This window comes from Pavona decussata, unplaced genomic scaffold (assembly GCF_977016875.1).
Source record: "Pavona decussata unplaced genomic scaffold, jaPavDecu1.1 SCAFFOLD_302, whole genome shotgun sequence".
NCBI lineage: Eukaryota > Metazoa > Cnidaria > Anthozoa > Scleractinia > Agariciidae > Pavona > Pavona decussata.
The window spans coordinates 1,702,501-1,724,893 of NW_028145698.1; the positions used below are offsets into that span (position 1 = coordinate 1,702,501).

Here is a 22,393-nt window from a genome sequence, read left to right on the forward strand (position 1 = left end):
TGCAATGATTGGTTTTCCACGCATGGTTGGCAACATTAGAACCATTAGAACAGTTCTTCAAGTTCCATTGATGTTCCTTTTTGCGGGTTTGGAAGCATCTTCCGGTTTCTCCTATGTAGTTCCAAGGACAGTCTTTACATGGAATTTTGTAAACAACATTGCATTGAAGATCCGAGGGTTGTCTGAACTTTGGACACGGGAATTCTTGTTGAAGGGTTTTGAGTGGTTTGTTGACAACACGGATATCATTTTTGCTTCAAAACCCGCAAAAAGGAACATGGCAAAATATGGCATTATGTTAATGGTATCGCGATTTCCCTATAGTTGTGTCTTACGCGAGAGACGTCAATATCACGCGGTATTGCCGTGTCACTTTTGCGGGCTGTGATTGGTTCCAAAATAGTAATTGACATTGCGACACTGAGCTGGGTTGCCCACGTAGGCATCAAATTCGACATGTTCTGTCAAAAAACTAGCCTGTGACTGGTCAAAGCTGACTGTGACTGTCGTCGCTTTATTCAAATGGCTTTCCTAACTCTCATGCGGAGTTGATTGAACTTTTCGTTTACTGATTGAAAACGGGCTTCTGAGTGCTCTCATTTCAACAATTTTCGTCGAATTTACATCTTCACTGGAAATCTTCATTACAAATGGTATCTTCATTATACAATACTTTTCAATTCATTTTAATAGAAACCTGCAATTCTAAGAGATCTAAAATGGCAGTTATTGATTAAATAAATTGTACAGAACTTGAAAACAAACTTTCAAAACAATCCCGCGTTTCCAATTAAAATTATTCTGATTGTCTTAAGCTTAAGTCTTGTAAATTCATTTTTCCATTAACAGAGGCAATGTCACTTTAACAACGGGTTACTCGTTGTCATAAAATAAAAAGTCACTTGCCATTTGGGAAATTAATGTTAATCTGGCAAGAGTTCAAAGTGGAACAATTAAAAAGATTGGAGAACAACTGCGGGTGTTCGGTGCTCGTCGCGTTTACAGTTGTGGCCGTATTGTTGTAAACAGCTGTACTCCCCCGGCGGCATCTTCCCGGTTCTACCAGTCAATCAAACATTTCCTTCTAGGTTTGTGCCGCGTTTTGACTGTAGGAGTGGATGGAGGTAGGGTTGGCGTGCCCAGTGAGCTCAGAGATTGCATGTGGATCGAAATGACCTCAAAGACTTTGAATAGCTGTTTTTCGACCCAACGAGTTGGTAAAGTTCCCCTCCTTTTGGATTTCTGCCTTCTCGACCATTCTTTTGATGATGTTGGCCAGTCCGTCTCTCTTCAGTGGAAACTTCTTATACCAGATGTCTTCTCTGGGGTTATCGATTTGCTGCAAATAAAATTCGCCGATATCCTCTGGTCTGTGGCTTAAATACTTCTTTAACGCAAGGTACGGATCTCTCTCGCCACCCTTTCCTTGAACTATTTTGTTGTTGTACTTCCGTCTTGCTTTTGGGTTGTCATTTTTCCCGGTTCTCGTTTTTGTAGAACGCTCTGTGTATTCACAGAAGTTTCCTCGGTCTGTGAAGTCCTGAACCTTACAGTTGAAGTGTTCTTGTCGGCCTCTCATGCTCAACAATCTGGTGTTGTTCCACCATATAAGATGCCATAACTGTCGCGGAATTATCAAACCAATAGCACCACTCGTCCACAGCTTCTCTATATGACTTTCATCTAACGGATCAGCCCTGTTAGGTTGGTTTCCTTATCCTTTCCTTTACCTTTTCCTTTGCCTTTAGTTGCTTTCTTTTCACGCGAGCTTCTTCCTAAGATTTTAATCCTCACAGATGTTGAAAGACTCGTCGTCCTTTCTTTCGAGGAAAAATCCTCTTAAACCATTTTGGTAAGTGCTCAGGGTGGACGGCTCGTATTATTCGCCAAGCCTATATTTTCTTGTATCTCGTATTTCGAGAAAGAAGTGCTTCAGCAGGTCGGAAGCGTTGGCTTTGTTGATGCTTGTCAACTGCAGTGTCTGGCCATATCGATCATTGTACCAAGCTTGAAGGCGACGAACAGCACTCTCAGGTTCTTTGACAGTATTCTTCGCGACCTGCTTCTTCTGGAACTCTTCAATCTCCTCGTCGTCTAAGATAACAAAGCTACTTGTTTTCTTTCTCGGCTCAGTTTGGGGCTTAGTTTCGTCAGCTTTCGGCTCGCTATCTTTACTTGGCGACTCTCCTGTTTCGCTTTCGGTATCGATGTTTTCAAACAACTCTTTGAAAAAAGTACCGCAATTATCAACATTTGGCATTTCGCCCAATTCATCACCACGGGAAACGATATGGGACCTCGACAACCCTTCCATTGAATTTCCACACTTCTTCTGTTTCAATTAAACGATTTCAGACATTTAGAGACAAAAAATAACGAAATTGCCGGCAAATTTCGAATATCACGCGACGAAATTTGTTTGCGCGTGCAAAATGTTGCCATGGATACGTATGCAGGTAGCAAGAATATACATTTTGACCAGGCACGAAATAATTCATTTTCAGGTTTACTTGTCCATATAATGGATGAATGGCGATACGAAACTAATTGCGATTTTGAGACGGCAATACCGCCTTTTATTATTCCACTATTATGTCATTTCACCAAATAAGGTCAAGAGAACGCGCAAAATATGAGACCGTAATACACTGTAGTGTCCCGGTTTGACCGGTTTACAACAGAGCGAATACGGACGGAAAAGGCAGAAAAAAGGAGCAACAATGTCCGGACTGGACGAAGAATAGTTTTTGAAACAATGCAGACTCGAAAACAAGTTTTTAGCATGCCAATCACTTGTCATTTATCTTTTCATTTTAACTAATCAAATTAAAGACATTTAACTGGCTTTCTCTGTTGTCTACGTCATTCGTACGCGCCATATACCGTTGGACAGTTGATGCCGGGTGTATTTGAAAACTGTTACCAAAACAGAGAAGCCAAAATAACAAAATCTTTTTGTAGTGGAATAATAAATCTCTTATTCGATGGTTTTACATATAATACTCGCGGACATTTTGCTCATTGCTTGTATTTTTCCTCGCCCCTTCGGGGCTCGGAAAAATACTACGCAACTCGCAAAATATCCGCGCGTATTATATGTAAAACCATCGAATAAGATATATATATTGACGGCGTTGGAAGAAAAAAAAAATCCGTATTGGGTTTCGTCGCCACGCGACTCCGCCCAATACGGTATATCATTTTCCCCAACTAGCCGTCAATATAAAGCGGTATTGTCGTCTCAAAATCGCAATTAGTTTCTAATATCAGAGGAAATAAACATGCTAACAGAAGACTTGCTAAACATGCAATGTTATTGTTTTCGCCGAAGGGCATAACCGTCAAATTGAAGTAGCAGGGCAAAGCTTAGGGGTCACAGCTTGCGGTCGACAAGGTCGCAGGTCACAAGTCATAGGTTACCGGTATAAGAAAGACAGAAACATAGAGTGACCAATAAAGCGACCTCCATATTATCGCGTTACGCAATACCAATGCATTCTGCAATGATTGCTCGCGGTCATTGCGCTTGTGGTCACTATCGACTTGGGTGAGAAATTCAAGAGAAACGCACGGGCAGATGATGAGCCATGAAATATGTTAGTTAAGTTGTTTAAACAGAGATCAACTTTGGATTCCATAAATTTGAAAGTATGTTAACTTATTTCTATCTATTAGAAAGTATATCTCACATAAGCACAAGTTACAATTCGTGCCAACAAATTACACGAGCGCATTGAAAAACTCGCAAAGAAAGAAGCATTTATCACTTTAAATGACACCAGCGTAATAAAAACTGAAAAGGGGTCTAAAATTTACCGGTCAGAAGACGTGGTCGTTTTAAAGTGTCCCAGTTCGTGTTGTGAACTGATTAGGGGCATGCTTTAGAGCAAAAACGAGGAAATCTATTGAGTTACGAAAGCGATTGAAAGATCTCTGGTTATATTTGAGGCATGCGGAATGGCTACGCCTTCCCGCAGTGGACATCTCAACAGTATTTGGATTACAAATTTTTGACAAAAGGGGAAACGGGAGTTCGATGACACCGTTTATATCAATACAAGAATCTTGTTTTTATATATATATCGTTGGCTGATAAGCTGCAATTTAATGCCTTTTGTAGGGCCGGTTTACAAGCTACTACCTGTCGACGGATTTGGCGGCTCGAGAGTATCGGAAAACGAATCTCTTGTGTATTTTGACAGATGATTTACAGCCAATGGCGTCCGGATTCAGGAAATATGTTGAGAAGCACCAGTTTCCTTATAAAGTCGGGCAGACACTTTCGAACAAATCGCAATGTCAATGAAACTGAAAAAAAAAATCGGATGTTCTAATACACGTAAGATTTACACTGGGATACACCTGGTATCATGTGAGCCAGCCTTGGGTTGAAATACCCCGGCAATATTGTAATTTTCTCAAAATTCGAACATTGTACATAATGTAGTTTTTGAGAAATTGAACTAGCCTTTAAAAAGTATGTACGGCTTTGTGGCCACTCTTTCCATCTAGCTGGCATAAGTTCTTGGTAAGATTTAACAGCTGGTAAAATCTTGTAATGCTAGGAGTAGCCTGCGTGCGAGGCTCTAGAACAGGGGAGGGTGGAGGGAAATCAGTCACGTGGGAAGCGTGGGATCCGATGCTAGGATCGGTAAGACAACGATAAAAACAAACACTGTATCGCGGCGCAACGTCCACTTTTATTGCAACAATTTTACTTGAATTATATTTACAGTTCACAATTTTAAGCGACTAAGTGAAACTGTGAGCTTCTTGGGTCCTCATTGGTCGTCCGATGCAATGGCTTTTTTTTTGTAACGCGGGAATTGGAATGACGGCATATTCGCAGTTATAACGGATGATTAGAAATGTAGCGGTCTTTGTTCATGATATCTTGAAGTGGAAAGTTTTTCCCTCATCCAAGGGACTTGGTTTATTGACATATTTCAAGTATTCCTGAGTAAAAAACAATCATTAAAACTAGTCCCGCTATTTATAAGTATTCCAGTGTCTCATGAATTATGCATACATACTGCTTCTTTGGTTTTAGGTAAAAAGGTTTCCGAAGCAGTCGGAAGAAACGACCATTTTATCGAATCACCCATTCCATCAACTGAAGCGGTTCTGTTTTTACAAGTTGTAGCCAATAAAGTGAGTGGATATCATGTAAACGTACTAAGAACTTGGACAATCCGCATTTTCTTGTTGGTAGGTACTTGAATAACAACCAGCTGAAGGAACTACCCAAAGGAGTTTTTGATAACAATAAAGAGCTGTACTGGCTGTAAGTATAACTACTTTTTGTCTGTAAAACAAAACTCTAGGGGCTAGTGCTGCTTGCTGAGAAATCTGGTGTTTATCTTTCCTAGAGTATATTCTCGCGTGCAGCCTCAATTCAGTAACTAGGTGTGAATCAATTCTCAATCAAAAAGTAAAAACTAGTTTGAAATGTAGTAGCAATTGATATTGAAAACGTCAGTGTTAACTCACTACTGACCAAACTATTTGAAAGATTTCGTTTTAAACAGTTCTTGTCTCATTTACAAGTTGTTTCGTGTTGTTGTTGTTGGTTTTTATTTTGTATTCTCTCTTGCTCCTTTTTTCTTTTTGCTTGTGTTTTTGTTTTATCTTTCTGTTTTGCATTTTACACAAGTCAAGAGACGTGGTCATCTAGAAAAACAATGGAAATTTATTGAACTGCGAAAGCAATTGAAAGATCTTTGCTTAGGTTTGATGCGGAATTTATAAGCCTTCCCGCAGTGTACGTACACGGAAACAGCATTTGGATGATAAATTTGTAACCAAAGGGGAAACGAGAGTTCCATCACAGCATTTAGGTTAACAGAAGAATGTTTGTTTACATTTTTTTGCTGATAAGCTGCTATTTAATGCAGTCCATAAGGACTGGGTTGCACGCTACTACCCGATGGCGAATCTTGCGGCCCGACAGTATCGGAACACGAATATTCTCTGTATTTTGACACACGAGTTAGAGCCAAACGAGTCCTGATTCAGGAAATATGTTGCAGTGCACCAGCTTTTTTGTCAAATCGAGCGGACTCTTTCGTTCAAACCGCCCTAATTATATACCAGCCAAAGTTGAAATATATCGGCTGCCAAAATATGCCTACGATTTACGCTTGGATACACATGGTATCTTGTGAACCGGCCTTTTAAATTAAAGTTGAAAGACCTCGGAAATCTTAGAATTCCCTGAAAATTCGAACGTGTTATACATAAAGAAGCTTTTGAGAAATTGACCTTTTGAACTGTGACAGTCTATCCTTTACAAAGTATGTACGTCCTTTGTGGCAACTCTTTCCCTCCAGCTGGCGTGTGTTCGTTGTAAAATTTAACAGCTGGTGAAATCCTGTAAACCGAACTTTACGCAACTTTACGAGAATGCGTAAAGTTGCGTAAAGCGGAAGTCCGTAAAGCCGAAGTAAACCTTAGGTTTAATTCCTATGTAAAGGTGATTATATTCTTCATATCATTTGCGAAGCAAAGATTAGTTGAAGATCTCTTGTGGACTCTCTTAGCTTCTCTGAGACCGATGGACTTTTCCAGGGCTTATTTTTCAATTTTAATTTCTTAAATACAAATGGCGACAAATACTAGTCCAGTTACTAGATAGTCTTCCAAATGGAAGGAGAATTGCAGACTGAGAAATTTTTGGCGAAGTCGTCTTTATCGGTAGAGCCTTTGCAGTCACTCGATGTAACTGTCATATACCCAGAACTGCGCTACGTCACCCATTCTTCTTTGAAACGAGACAGATTATTTTACCGCGCGTTTTTGGATTTAGTGCTTGTATTTAACAGTGTTTGGAAATTTTAGCGATTTTTAGAAGACTAAACGTTAACTTTCGGACAAAACACAACAATGACGAAATAGCAAATTTACAAAATTTTGAAGAGACCGTAAATTTGCGCAAAGCTGTACATAAACTTTACGCGTCTTTACGTAGCCTCGTAAAGTTTAATGTTTATGAAGTAACGTAAAGTAAAGATGAGGTTTAAGTCGTTAATAAAGGGACTTAAAGATCAGATTAAGGGTCTTGATTGGCTGCATTCTTAAACACAATCTGGAGTTTCTACTGCTTGCCCGTCCCATGGTCCCTTTGCCAAGAGTACTCTTTATATTGAATGTGAATATTTGAAACTTTTTGTATCGCCGCAACAGAATTCACATTTGATATTCGGGCACCGAATGGAGTTGTTTGATCTTTTTGATTATAAAGTCAACGGGCCTCTGGAGCAAGAGTAATACTCGGATGAACAAAGTATGGGACGATCTTATGAACGGTCACAAATATAACCAGAATTCTTCGCCCGAGCTTCACAGGGATAGGATGACGAAAACACACGATAGCACGGTGATGTGGTACGCTGAAATGGTTACAAATACAGTGAAGAGTTTGGCCGCGTGTTTTCACCACTAAGTTACATTAAAAATTAACTAAATAAAGCTGGTCATGATTTTCAAATCAGAGCTTGAAACAATGTGCAAATATTCTCAAACAGGCAGAAAATGGATGGAAAATGAATCCAATAAACATCAACAGGAGATTAGGGAGTGAGAGAGGGGAGACCTAGACGCTGTGAACTGTTTCCAAAACTGAAGCCGGCCCCGTCATAAAATTCCTCACATTCAGAAATGTGAGGCAGCGCTAACTTCAGCGATTCAAAAAGAATTCATGGGATTTTATACAAAAATGGGAGAGACGATAAACTCTGCAGTGTAGAACTTCTAATACTCACAGGGAGACAGTGCGTTTCTAAAGGCCGCGTATTTGCAATCCAATAAGAACCTTTTATTTTAAAACATCTGACTTGTAGAGTAAAATTTTACAGTCCTCAATCTGGTCAAGTCAACAACCTACACCCTAGTCCGAGAGTAATAGTTTTGCAATTAGACATAATGCACTGAGACAAACTGGCGTCACAAAGAGGCACCAACCCCCTTCCCCACCCTTTCCCCTTAGGAAGGCCTGAAACTCAGGTCAAAAGAGGCATGGACCGCCGGTGCTTAATCCTGGTGAAAATCTTTTTAAGATCCTTGAGGATCTTTAAAGATCTGTAAAGATCCACATGAGGATCTTTTTGAGGATCTTTAAGGATCTTGATTCATATCCTCAAAGATCTTGCAGGATCTTGTAAGAACCTTGAAGTACCTGCAAAGATCCTTGAGGATCTTGCAAGATCTTTGCAGATCCTTGCTGGATCTTAACAGGATCCGGTAGGAACTTAGCAGGAACCTTTAGGATCCTCACAGGGCCCTGCAAAGATCCTTCAGGATCCTGTTTAGATCCTGCAAGATCCAGCAAGGATCTTGCTTAATCTGCAAAGATCCTGCAGGATCCTCAAGGATCTTTGCAGGGACTTCAAGGTTCTTACAAGATCCTGCAAGATCTTGCAGGATCCTGTAGCAGGAACCTTAAGGATCCTCACAGGGCCCTGCCAAGATCCTTAAGGTTCTTGTAAGGATCTTTATAAAAATCTGCAAAGATCCTGAAGGATCTTAACGGATCTTTGCAGGGGACTAAAGGATCTTTGCAGGGACTTCAAGGTTCTTACAAGATCCTGCAAGATCTTTGAGGATATGAATCAAGATCTTTAAAGATCCTCGAAAAGATTCACAAAAGATCCTTATGTGGATCTTTAAAGATCCACAAGGATCTTAATGGATCTTTGCAGGGACCTGAAGGATCTTTCTGGGAACTGAAGGATCTTAACAGGGCATTAGCAGGATTCTTCATGGTCCTTGTAGTAGGATCCTTAAAGGGACCTGATGGATCCTTACAGGGTCCTGCTAAGATCCTTCAGGTTAAGGTTCTCTTAGGATCATGTAAAAACCTAACAAGATCCTGAAGGATCTTAAAGGTTCTTTGCAGGGACCTTAAGGATCTTGACAGGGGCTTTGCAGGATTCTTCGTGGTCCTTGTAGGAGCCTTGCTGGGACCTGATGGATCGTTATAGGGTTCTGCTAAGATCCTTCATGTTCTTGACTTTTAATTTTCATGCACAAAATAAGTATCCTATTTAACAAGCAGTAAATTTTATGCCAAATGTATTTTATTTCTCAGATTATTCTCATCTTTTTACAAATAGATCTTTGATGTTTTACACTAAATATCTTGTGGTTTAAAATCATCAATCCCTTACTATGAAACACAACAGCTAATGCAATATGTAAAAATCTAAAGAAAGGGCAAACATGTCTTACTAAGCTAACTTGTGTTTTTCTTCTTATTTCTTCCTTTTGTGTGAGCCCTTTGTTTTCATGAAAATGAGGCCACTTACATGCAGAAAGACATGAAAAAAATTACTACAAATAAAGGATGAGAAATACAGACAGCATTAATTGTTATTTTTTTTTCAAGCTGTAGCACAACATTGTATGTTATGACTTGAAAGTTGAAAGACATTGTTATACCTACATGTATTGCAACCGGTGTTGCAAGTTGCAGAAACGTGCTGTACAAAAGTTGAACTACATTGTAATGTCTACTTCAATGTGCAATGTTATCACAACTTGCAACAGGGTGGTAACATCCACAACAACACTTTTACATGGTTGGATGACAAGTTAAAAGAAAATGTTGCATACAGTGCCTAGTACAATGTCAGCTATCAAAATAATACCCTTCAATAAATTTGTAACAGTTATGCATTTATGAAAAAAAACTCGTCTTTTAGCCACAAATCTCACACTCAGGCAAAGGCATAATCAAGACTCATCTGGTTTTGAACTGTTACATTGAAAATTAAAAGAAATCATTCACTCGACTAAATGTGAATTTTGACAAAATTGAAAATATGTCAAGTTTACATGCACATTCTCCTTTAAAGTAACACTCTGTGCAGCTCCATTTTAAAGCACAGATAATTGGCATTCTTATTGCACACTATAAAACCAAAACCCATGAAAATTTCAGTATTTTTTCATGGTAAATACATAGCATTTCCAACATTTTTTGAGGTAATATATCAAACACGAGGAAGAGTGTTTCCTCCGATTTCCAAACACCGAGAAGTACATTGGAAAAACAAGGCACAGCCGAGTTTTTTTAACCAACTTCGAGGTGTTTGGAAATAGGAGGAAACACTCTTTCCAGTGTTTGATATAGCTTCTCACACTATTGATAATTCTTGGAGAAATTCGAAGCAAAAGTTCTCAAAATTTTATGATAATTAACATCGCATTTCCAAACCTCCTTCACAGTAGTGATTTCCTTTGTTTTCTCTTCATGAATTATTAATGAGTTTGAGAAGGGATTTTCAAGGTCAAGAGTAAGGACATTTTTATGGCATTTTTTAACCATGAAGTTGCCATGGAAAGAGCATAAAAAATCCATGAAAATAATGTCAAAAACAGCATGGCCCATGAAATTTCCTGCATCATGTATGATAGACTATGAAAAACTCGTGAAAAGTCCCTTTAGGACGGTGCCTACTTTTATTACGGCACATACGCTCTGCGCATCTCGAGATTCCTATGGGTGGTGCCTCCTAATACAGGGGTATTTTTGTGTAGTTTAAAACTGTGTGGAGAAAGCCGAAATTAGCAAGTGCTCTTTGCATCCAAAAAGAAAATTTGGGGTAACCATGCATTTTTCAGAGATAATAAAGCTTCAACTTGGAGTAAAACGCCATACATGGCTTTGTATTTCACTGCTGCCTTAGAATAAGAAAGAGTAATTGTTTCTGAATTATCTCTAAAAAAAATGCGTGGTTACCCCCCAATTTTCTTTTTGGATTCCAATAGCCCTTGCTAAGATCTGCTATATATATAACTATATATCTGGATGGTTAATTACATGCATTACAAACAATATAAATTTGTCATTCACAGACCGTATTCCACAGCCAGAGCTACAAACAAGTAACAGCAAAAAACAATTTCACAGTAAACTTCTCAGGGAAGAACCATTCAGAAAATGGCTTTGTCTTGAATTATGTAAAGGTTCAGGGGAAGTGCTAAATAAAAAAGAAAAATGATTGGACATTTCGTAAAAAAAAGATTGATTGTACTCTTGCTGTTTTCATGTATATGATATCAAGTAATGACCAATACTCCATTATGCAAGTTACAAAAGTTTATTTGGTAATAATTGTTGTTTCTCAGTAGGAGTAGCAGAAGTCATGATTTGCAACAAAATCAAATCAGTTAAAATAGAGTCCAACGGTCATAAGTGACTTAGCTTATTGAGCAGGATTTGCTGACTTGACTCTGAAGCTGCACGATTGAGTATCAGCCTTGACAACATTATTGAGCTGAAAATCTGCAGTAGAACAGAAAAAAGTGCATTTTAAGTCAGTTCTTCTGAGTGACCAGTGGTCACTCAGTGATCACTGTGACAGTGATCTGGGCAGTGCCAAGTGTACGCTTTTAGACACATGTTTCAGTGAGCTTCTCATCTGTAACAATCTTGTCGATTTCTGAGCAAAACAAGGGTATCCAACCTTTAACTCATGGTGCTACAGAAAATATAAGCTTATACACTGCACTCCATGAAGTTGATCATGAACTCCAGATCTTCATGCAAAGTCAATCACACCAAGATCACAAAGTCTTCAGCTTATACCAAGACATGATAACAACCTGGCTACAAATTACTCTGTAAAAACGTTTGCAAAGGCTTTACATGTATAAGAAAAATCAATAGGGAATGTTTACCTTAACAATCTCGAATTTGCAGTTAAGCTCAAAAAAGATTCAAGAAGCACATGCATTCGAAATTCCCATAGAAGATCAAAAAAATCACACATTTTCATGCAGTCTTTTTCATCAAAATTATTGATTTCAAAGCTTACCTCTTGCTAAAAGAAGTTATCCACATTTTTTTGCTTGAACCCAACATTTTGAAGCTTAACAGAGGTAAAAATCCACGGGAAATGTCTCCTGTTTTCTTGAATATTCCGCCTGAATCGAAAATGAAACAGTCTTTTCCGCGAGCCTGCAGTGGCATATCTGCTGACCAAAATGGCTTTGTTCGTGCCCAGTCTACCCAGTCTGAATGAAATCCAAGATGGCTGCCGGTGTTGATGTGACCCCACGTTTTCTTGCTCATTTTAAAAGCTAGCACTGTGCATGAAAGTTGTAGGAATTATGATTGAAAGCATCGTTGTTCTTTTTGGCATCAAATGGAGTCGAGATCCATTGAAGAAGGTCTGAATGTAATATTGTTTTCACAAATGCATTTCAGTGACGTGTACTACATGTAAGTCAAGTAATACAGTAATATAAGCTGAAGCTTCCTTTTTTTTTCTGAAAGCTTTTCCTGGAAAGCAGGCCAGTTACAAATACTAATATCAGTTGCTCATCTTGGTTTTATCTGTTTATTTGCCCAATTAATACAACAAAAATACAGCTCAATCTTGTGGTATAGAAAATAAGTACCTTGCTCTTTCTTCCAAACCATTTGTTATTATTGCATACATAAGGTTAAATTAAAGTTTATAAGTTTATTGAAAAGAAGTACCTGCTATATGTAATTGTTAGATTGAGCAAAAAAGTGTACATGCAATAAGTATACATCATGCATTTGTCTTTTTTATATGGCTCAACATATTGACGGTGTATACATCAACAATTAATGATGAATACAAATAGTAACTTCACCTTAGAAAGATGAAGTTTCCCTTGGTGTAAACAATATATGTGCATACAACATGCGATACAGACAATCTAACTGGCCATTGCCTATCCTATTTGTAGAAAAAATATAAATAAAACAGTGTATTACTATTTTATTGAGCAATAGTGATATAGGATTACAGGCTGTTTTACAGGCTATTTTTCAGTTTGTTATGAGAAAATAGTAATAAAATACAACACATTGTTCTATCTTGCTTTAAAATAGGCTTAAAACAAAAATAAAACACAAATAAAATAGATTCTCTATTTTTTCCCTATCAGGTAAAATAGGAATAAAATATAACTCATGCATTGATATGGCTAACATCAGTTGTTACCTGAAAATTCCACAGTATTGGCCCATTGCAGCTCCAAAAAAAAATTAAGATTGAATCGACTGATCACAATCTAATGTTGTAAAGTTTCGTCCTGTAGCTTCTTGTGTTGTCAAAGTCGAAGAAAGAGATTTTCAGTCATTGCTTGTCTTCATATTTTGTGAAAATATTTGTAGACCCAGGAAATCTTGTTTTGTTAAGATTTTATGTGGCTGATCACTTTCTTTTCAAGAAAAAAATATTTAGTGCTGTTGCTTTTGAGGTGAGGTTTATAACTGCATTGCCATGTGACTGTGTATGGTTTATGCATGATTGGAAGGTGATTTCATCCACGACTACAAAATTGGTACAAGTAGCCTGTTTGGTTCCAAAGCAACCCCAATTATTTTCAGTGAATTGTTTATTATTCTATATTTTAGTTAATCACAAGACCATGATTTGCAAAGTTCTCTCTAACAACCTGATAAGATTCTCATTACATCCTTAAGGATCCTGACAAAAATCATTGAAAGGATCCTCAAAAATCTTTCTAAGATCCTCTTTGTTTCCTTGAAAGGATCTTCTTTAAATCCTTCTAAGATTCTCATCAGATCCATGATGACTGTTAAGGATTTTGGTAAAGTTCTTTGAAAGAGATCAAATAGGATCCCTTTAAGATCCTTGTAAGTTCCTCATCACACCTTCAAAGATTCCTAAGGATCCTGACAAAGATCTTTCAAGGATCCCTGATAGGATCCTTTGAAGATCATTGTAAGATCCTCATCAGATCCTTGAGGATCCTGACAAAAATCTTTTATAGGATCCTGAAAAAGATCTTTGAAAGATCCTTGAACAGTTCTTAACAAGAACCTTGTAAGATCCTTATCAGATCTTTGAGGATCCTGACAAAGATCTTTTATAGGATCCTCTAAAGATCTTTTTAAGAACCTCGTAAGACCCTTGAGGATCCTAAAGGATCCTGACAAAGATCTTTGGAAGATCCTTGAACAGTTCTTACCAAGAACCTTGTAAGATCCTCATCATATCCTTGAGGATCCTGACAAAGATCTTTTATAGGATCCTTCTAAGATCTTTTCAAGAACCTTGTAAGACCCTTGAGGATCCTTAAGGATCCTGACAAAGATCTTTGGAAGATCCTTGAACAGTTCTTACCAAGAACCTTGTAAGATCCTCATCATATCCTTGAGGATCCTTAAGGATCCTGACAAAGATCTTTTATAGGATCCTTCTAAGATCTTTTTAAGAACCTTGTAAGACCCTTGAGGATCCTTAAGGATCCTGATAAAGATCTTTGGAAGATCCTTGAACAGTTCTTTACAAGAACCTTGTAAGATCCTCATCATATCCTTGAAGATCCTTTAAGGATCCTACAAAGATCTTCGAAAGGATCCTTTAAAGGATCTTTTTCAAGATCCTGTAGGATCCTAATGAAATCTCTGAGGATCCTGCAGGATCTTTTAGAAGATCTTTGAAAGGATCCTCATCAGGATCTTCAAGAGATTTTTATAGGATCCTCAAGAAATCCTCTAGGATCTGTGAGGATCTTTAAAAGATCCTTGTCTTCAAGGATCTTTCGAAGACCTTTGCAGATCTTTGCAGATCTTGGAGGATCTTTCAAGATCTTTGAAGATCCTCCAAAGATTTTCACCAGGGCGTGCGAATGAAGAGGTAGTTGAAAACACAAAAATATCCATAGGTCTAACCAAGCCAGGACAAAAAAAACCTACCTATTACAAGAAAAATAGCAAGTTTAAAACTGATCCCAAAAAGTCCTTGGCACTATTGTAACTTCTAAACCTAAAAATCCTTTCTTTGAACGCACACCCCTCAAAGTAAAACCATTTTTCCTAGTCTTGAAAATAAACACTACAATAAGATCCTAATTGCATATATATTGAGTTAAGTGGTGTAACTCCATACAAGAGTGTTACAGTTTTCAATTAACAATCTGTAGTATTACAGAAAGAATTGTATAAAGCATGCCATCATTTTCTAGATAAATAATTACGCTAAATTGTATTGTTTCATTTAAAGAGTACTTAAGGAGTAATAGCGTTAACCTGAGCTTGAGTCTTGAGTCCTGAGTTACAGTAACTCAAAATGGGTACACAACTGCTACATTGTACTCTTATCGTGGTATGATATCAATTTGAAAAACTGGTATCAGCCACTTTGATGCATTCAAAGAAGACCTATATTGTCTCTTCCATTCTCTTTAAATAGGTCCAGCTTAACAAGACTCTTACCTACAGAACTGCGGTTGCTAACAGTATTTTGTCATACTTCACTATTTTGTAGCATTTTCTAAAGTACATGTACCTAGGCAAGACGTCCTAGGGCAAACAAATCTAACTTTCAAAAATTGCCATCGTTCATGGCCGGCTAAGGCATTTTACATTGCCTAGTCGGGGAGGTGTGTGGCTTTCTCCCAGGCCCTCGCAAATTATTTCCTTTCTGCGATGTAACTGAAATTGATAGACCGAGATGAAAGAAAGAAAGAGACCTAGGAACTAGGCTATATTTAGCCCTCAACTGGCTAAACTCAAAGGAAGGGGGGTAGATTACCCATTTTTTTCTCCAAATCAGAGAGAATCCAGCCTATCTATATAATTTGACCTAAATTATTACTGTTAATAAAGACAAAAATGCTACAAAATAGAAAAAATTAATGTTGAAATACATTGTGCTTATTCACATCATGGAAATTCTAATAAATGAACACATCATGTTTTGCATATCGACAACTGTGAACTACTTTTCAAGGCTACACTTCAAGTGTGTCCATGCAAAAGTTTTTTTTTTTATCTAGCCAAATGGCCTGTAGCTAGACCAAATGAAGGGGTGTGTGGAATAAGGCCCCAAGTGACTTTTGATGTAAGATCAAATTCTCCTTTTGTTCCACAAGTGAATACAAGGCAAATTGGAAGAAGAATCTAGCAACTGATCAGAAGTCACTTGGGGCTTTTTTCCAGGCACCCCTTCAAATATGATTGTGAATAGAAAACTTTCCAATCTTTCTGATGCAACAAACATGGCCAAACAGCTAATCTGAATTTCCAAGATATGATGTTAAGCAATGTTTCCTAGTAACAACATCATAATTTACTTACATTTAAGAATCTCCCACGTGAAAATACATCATGGTACATACATGTACAGAATTAGCAGAAAGTGCGCTGGATTGAACACACTATCTGCATCTCAACTCCATTAATTTCCTCATATGCAGCAGCAAACTTACAATGGCATCTTTGCACAGGCATAAAGTTTGCAGGTCCAGGTTGATTGAAAGTTCTTAATTTCCAGATCTCCACAGGGCGACGATAAAGTTCTCTCTGCGAATCCTCTTTGTACCAGTTGACACATGCAAAAACATGCTTCCGGAAGATATCCTCTTCGAATCCGATGGTGCTCACTCCAAAAAATTTTAGAAAGCCAGGTCTTATCGCTGCTGTAGGTTTAATTTGACCATCATGATCTGCCCATGAAGCCATCACCCTTGCTGATCGAAGGGACCTGCATTCCAACATAGAACCAATCTTCTCTCCAGCTATAAATATGACAGAACTATTATTTTCTCCACATTTCACTGACCATGCCCTGTTCTATGTGCTTCTCAGGGTACATAGCTTGGTAGGTTTCTGCTAGGAGCTGGTGATCATCGGAATCCAAAGACATCAATTTATATGCACTTGGCAGCTTAAGGCAGCTTATGTCTTACCAGTCACTGATGCCCAGTTGTCCATGAGCTGACATATGCATCTCATCTACTAAAGGCTTTAAAAATGGGTTTATACTCTTGGGCATAGTGACACCTACAAGAATTACATTCTCCCACTTAAAGCGCTCTTCCCTTGGTAAGTTGAGTAGGACAAGTAAATTACTCCCACTGAAACATCACTCCGTCTTGAATAGGGCTGAAACCAGTCCACATTTAAGCCAAATGCTAAACTTCTTGGTGATTTTAAGAAGTCTTGTCCTTTGAACGTTAAAAAATCCTTCCATACTTGGCCATCATAAATATCACTGATAACCCCATTTGTAACTTCTCACTGTCTCCAATGCTCACACTTGGCAGCAAAGTTGGGCCTTTTCAGCAAGGTCTCAAGCTGGTTTATCATGCTGTTAAAACAGTACACTTTAAAAGGATTAAAACATTCCTTTCTGTTTGACGGCACGACTCTTTTTGCCAGCCTCGCTCCACATTCCCTTGCTCCCTTACCCCTCTTAAAAGCTTTGTGCGTACAGCACTTTGCAACAATCCTTCCTCCAATTCGTTGAGTGTAGTCACCAGGGTCATACAGGGATGAGCAGTTGGGACACACCACGTATTTAACAAAATCATCACGGTCAAGTTAACGAGTTGAAATAGTACGTCAAGGGAACTTGGGAACATAGTGCAGAATTTAACAAGATATTCACAATGACATGTTGTGCCAACCAGATGCAAGAACTGAAAAAGGAAACGAAGAAGCCATTCAAGCCCATTGTTGCTAATTTTGCAATTTGCTTGCCAGAGAAGGATGAAAAGAACGTCAACCACTGGGGCAGGGATGTCATTTTTTTCTTGGAGACTGTAGACTTGTCACGTGGTTCTGGAAGAGGCTGTTCTTTGCTTAAGTCATCAAGAATTGCCTCAGGAAAATAATCCCAAAATTCAGGCTCTTCATCTTCTGCATTTTCTTCCTCATCCACTTTTTGAGCATCTTTCTCATCCTGTAGAAAAAAAGGATAACTGTCTTTATTACGGGGCAAAGTTACTGAATGCCAATTGGTCGAAACAGAGGGCATTTTCTTGCCACTGATTATCTGAGCACCCAATTTCTACATTTAGTTGGTTTCTTCATTTTGTGCTGCGGCAACAATGACTTCTTTCAGGTTCTTTGGGGTTTGACTTTTTAAGCCAGATTGTGCCAAAAATACTTGGAAATTAAGTGCTACAGCAACAAAGGAAATTCCTCAAAGTGAACTTTCGTTTCTTACAAGAAACAGCAAAAAATTATTTGCTGCACGACTAGGCAATTTGCAAAAACTTTGAAAATACATATGAAAATGAATCCTTAAGAGCAATTCTCCAGGAAAGTGAAGCAAAGTTGGAAATGATAAATTTTAACCCCTCTTCAATTTTTGTGTGTAGGTAGGTTACCTTGGGGGATAAACAAAAACAACCATATTTGGATCGGCAGATGTATCGTTGCCATGGTAACCGCACTATATGACGTTGGCCTTTGGACCATGTTTTGAGCAAAAGTTCCACTCTCAAAAAGTAAAAGTAAACGAGTCTGGTTCTCGGTTGCATGTGAACCAATTCAAATGAAATTCATACAGATGGTAGAACCACTCTCCCAGTTTATAAAATTTCCTGTTACAATAATTTGGGTTTTATAAACAAGAAGAAAATGCTCGTCCTACTATGTTCCCTGTCAGCCATTTAGACAAGCAGGAAAAACAAGCACAACGATCTTCGTTATTTCTCCGAAAGTACTCTTTCCACATAAACCAAATTAGCAGCAGAGATTACATAGATATTGACGTTTCTGAATATCATAAAATCAATTTGGGGAAAACTATACTCTGGCCATGGGTGCTGAAGACACCTGGGACAAATAGCAAAAAATTGCAAAATTGGTAATTTTGAGAGCTCTAGTATTTAGCTCAAACAGGCTTTAGAGAGAGAAAATCAGCTTCAAAAGTATCTTTTATCATCTTGCCTGCTACCTACATTTAGTAAATAAGGTTTTGGCCAACAAGTTTGATGAAATATAAATTGATACAAAACCTACCTTGAGGGTTTTGGGAATTTCTTCAGGATGCTTTCGTCGCGTGGTTCTCTCCAGTATCTCTCCTTCGCACGTTCCGTCTTTTTGACCAAATCTAGCGCAGACTAACAGTTACTCCCCTCGAATATCCAGTTTGCTGTGTTTCAGACCAGGGATGATGATACAAGTAGCCCGCATACACTTGACAAAGAATAGTTGACAAAGTCCAAAACATGGTCGTAATGCTTGCGATTTCTGCCGTCGAGCACCTAAATTCATCAATATTATTCAGCCAGGAAGTACAGTAAATGTGTCGAGATCGATGTACAAAGCAAATGCATACCTTTGAACAATTCCAAAGGAACGTCTTTGGCTAAAATCGAGTCAGATATTGCGATAGTCGACAATCCAAGAATGGTAAATAAACTGAACGCATAGGCCGGAAGTCCGAGAAGCACGACTGCTGACCGGATGTAACACAATGTAATGGGATGTAACACCGGATGTACGTGTAATGATATCCTCTTGTAATGGGGTTGTTTCACAATGGCAATGGTGAAGAAAGCCAAAATTAAAAAAAAACAAAAACAAAACAAAAAGAAAACAGAATAACCGAATGAAAACAAAAACAAAGGAAATGAAGCTGAACTGAAGCTTGGGTGAAAATTGAACGCATGATCATAATAGCCGCACCCCCTCCCAAAAAAAAAAAAGATTGCTCTTTAGACTGTGAAAATAATGCAATTACAAATTCATTTATGATAAACTATTCGTGACAAGAGAATGAAAAATTCGCGCGTGAAATCTGATAATTATTTACCTGCACGGCAAAGAATAAGATCCATTTCGTCGCTGATTTCATCACGGTTTATACCAAGTCCGTAGGCTTGCACGTGCCTGGAAATATCCATTTGACATTGACTGAGTTTTATATTGTTTCCACTGCACTCACAAACCGAAACGTCCCTTTTGGGATTTGAAAGAGACCAACTTTCCATTGTCCCGACCAGGATATCGCCCGACGATATGCAAATTTCCCTTACAGTGTTTTGATCGACGGCACAAATTTACGTCCGGTCACCCCTCCCCCCACCAAAAAAAACAACAGCAAAAAATAAATAAATAAATAAATAAATAAACAAACAGAAAGAATGCCAAAATTTGGGCAGGTATAAGGTACTGAATGTGAAAATTTATCGGCTTGAAGAGGACTTATTTATTTCTGGAGCAGAGGTGGGTCAAAAATTCCAACTTCGTAACTTCTAATGTGTACGCTAATGCCCCAGATCAGCGACATATCTTACATGCAGGCCATCCTTAACATCCAATAAGCAATGAATTAAAAACAAACAAACAAACAAACAAACCCAGGAAACATGGGCGGCTTATGTGGTTGCGTAAAACGATTAGTGAAGCGCTTTTGTTTTGTCCTGTTTATTCACCGCTGTAAAACAGTCATAAAAGCGGATCAAAAGTCGTCCTTTTATCCCCCTATCAATGATATATTGTACCAAAAATATCTAAAGAAGAGATAATGCCATTGCGACAATTAGCCGAATCTACAAAAACAAACAAACAAAAAGCGCGTATATCGCATTTAAAACTACATCCGGTCTGCAGTTTTGCTACTCGCATTTCGCGTCTACATACGTTTGGTAGTAAACAGGTAGTAAACAACGATTTCTTCGCTTCTCAACCATGCACCACGGAATGTACGGCTCGATTTAGCCAAAGACGTTATTCAGAATCGTCGCAGACATGCATTTGCTCAGCTGTGATCTTGATGCATCTATTTAACTTCCTGGATGGATTGTATTGATGAATTATTTCGATACTCGACACACGACTGTGTTTGACCTGTTCGACTGTTCTTTATTCGGGTTAACTTAATGCATCATCATCTAAGGCTAGGCAGTTAGATTTGTCCTTTCCACTAGAGTCTCTGCAAGATTTGGTCAAGAAAATGGAGCGAGCGAACTGAGGAGAGACCCATCCTATACGACAAAAGCATCCTGAAGAAATTCCCACAAGTTGCAAGGTAGGCTTTGTTTTAATTTATATTTCATCAAATTCATTGGCCAAAACCTAATCAATCAAATGTAGATAACAGATAAGATGAATGAAAAAACCTCTGAAGCTGATATTCTCCATCTAAAGCCTGTTTGAACCAAATACTGGAGACCTCGACATTTCCAATTTTGCAACTTTTTGCAACTTGCCTCGGATGTCTTCAACACCCATGGCCAGAATATAATTTTCCCCAAATAGATTTTATAATATTTATAAACTTCAATATCTATGTAAGCCCTGCTGCTAATTTGGTTTTTAGGTGGAAAGAGTAGTTTCGGAGAAATAACGAATATGGTTGTGCTTGTTTTTCCTTCTTGTCAAAATGGCTGACAGGCAACATAGTAATACGACCAAAGTCTTCTTGATTATAGAACCCAAAATACTCTAACAGCAAATTTTATAAACTGGGAGAGTGGTTCTACCATCTGTATGAATTTCATTTGAATTGGTTCACATGTACTCGAGAACCAGACTCGTTTATTTTTACTATTTGAGAGTGAATTTTTCAGTCAAAACGCCGACGTGATCAAGTGCGGTTTCCATGGCAACGACGCACCTGCTGAACCAAATATGGCTGTTTTTGCTTATCCCTCCAGGTAACCTACCTCCACACAAAAAATGAAGAGGGGTTAAAAATTTTCATTTCCAATTTTGCTTCACTTTCCTGGAGAATTGCTCTTAATTCTACTCGGCCTCATGCAATTACATAACATTGCATTGGTGTACTGCAATAATTAATTTTTTTCTTGTTAAAATCACTCAAAAGAAGACAATGAAGTTTGAGTGATTTGAATGAAATATACAAATGTTATTAATAATAATTTGCCCTGAGTTTTGGAATTCTCTTAACATTTATGTCTTTATCAGAGCAGGAAAATAACATTTTCTGTAGGATTATTCAAGTTGAGTTTCCGATGTTCTCTTTTCCAGTCTAGTAATCACAGTGCTCCTCATGAGACTTTCGCCGCATTCAGACTAGGTGTTTAGGTAACATTCTTTGGAACAGGCAATAGTCTCAATATACAGACGATAGCTTTTATTTGGTGCCCAAGTGAAAATCTCAGTGCCATGATCAAGCACAGGTAGTACAATGACACAGGTCATTAGCATGGGTACTGGTCTGTCAGTTGCCATGCTTTTCCCCTGTGCTTCCCGACAGTAAACAAAATGGAGATTGTTATATTGACAAATAAGAATATGACTGCTCCTTGGGCACCAAGGATTAAGTGGCTGGGCACAGGGCCCTGGCATGGTCACCTAGTCTGAACAGGGCCTTAGTACTTAGTACATGTACTAAATTTCCGCCCCACCTCCAAAAAGAATAAAAATTTCTCGAGCTCTGCTTCATAGCAAAAGTCTACAAATCTAAAATAATATATGTATTATTCCGAAGAGATTATACAAGGTCGTTACATAATGTACTTTATAATAATAATTATTACTTTCGTTCCTTTCTTTAGCCTTGGAACCTAGTTCTTGTACAATGTAACTGCTCTCAAGAAGACTTTTTTTTTACCTATTTCAGTTGGTGATCAACAAGCATTTAATTAACATTTGTAATAGTACTTTATTCTCAACGTTCTCTCTCTC

The 22,393-nt window shown here is 38.2% G+C and overlaps 2 protein-coding genes, 1 long non-coding RNA gene and 1 pseudogene across 5 annotated transcripts in view; 2 read left to right on the top strand and 2 right to left on the bottom strand.

The window, feature by feature from the left end:
• LOC146454419 (uncharacterized) overlaps positions 1 to 22,393 on the top strand; it is a 241,301-nt gene that overhangs the window by 172,556 nt on the left and 46,352 nt on the right. The window lies entirely within an intron of this gene.
• The window catches only part of LOC146454426 (uncharacterized), a 328,274-nt gene that overhangs the window by 14,394 nt on the left and 291,487 nt on the right, over positions 1 to 22,393 (top strand). The gene's annotated exons all lie outside the window — the stretch shown is intronic.
• On the bottom strand, positions 11,081 to 11,942 carry LOC146454427 (uncharacterized). The gene is made up of 2 exons (XR_014859280.1): positions 11,817 to 11,942; positions 11,081 to 11,284 (listed from the first exon to the last, which is right to left on the bottom strand). It is a non-coding gene; the product is annotated as an uncharacterized LOC146454427 (long non-coding RNA).
• LOC146454428 (uncharacterized) overlaps positions 14,631 to 22,393 on the bottom strand; it is a 205,343-nt pseudogene continuing 197,580 nt past the window's right edge. Inside the window, exon 3 of the transcript XR_014859272.1 lies at positions 14,631 to 17,690. The product of XR_014859272.1 is annotated as an uncharacterized LOC146454428 (transcript). The remainder of the gene's footprint in view (positions 17,691 to 22,393) is intronic.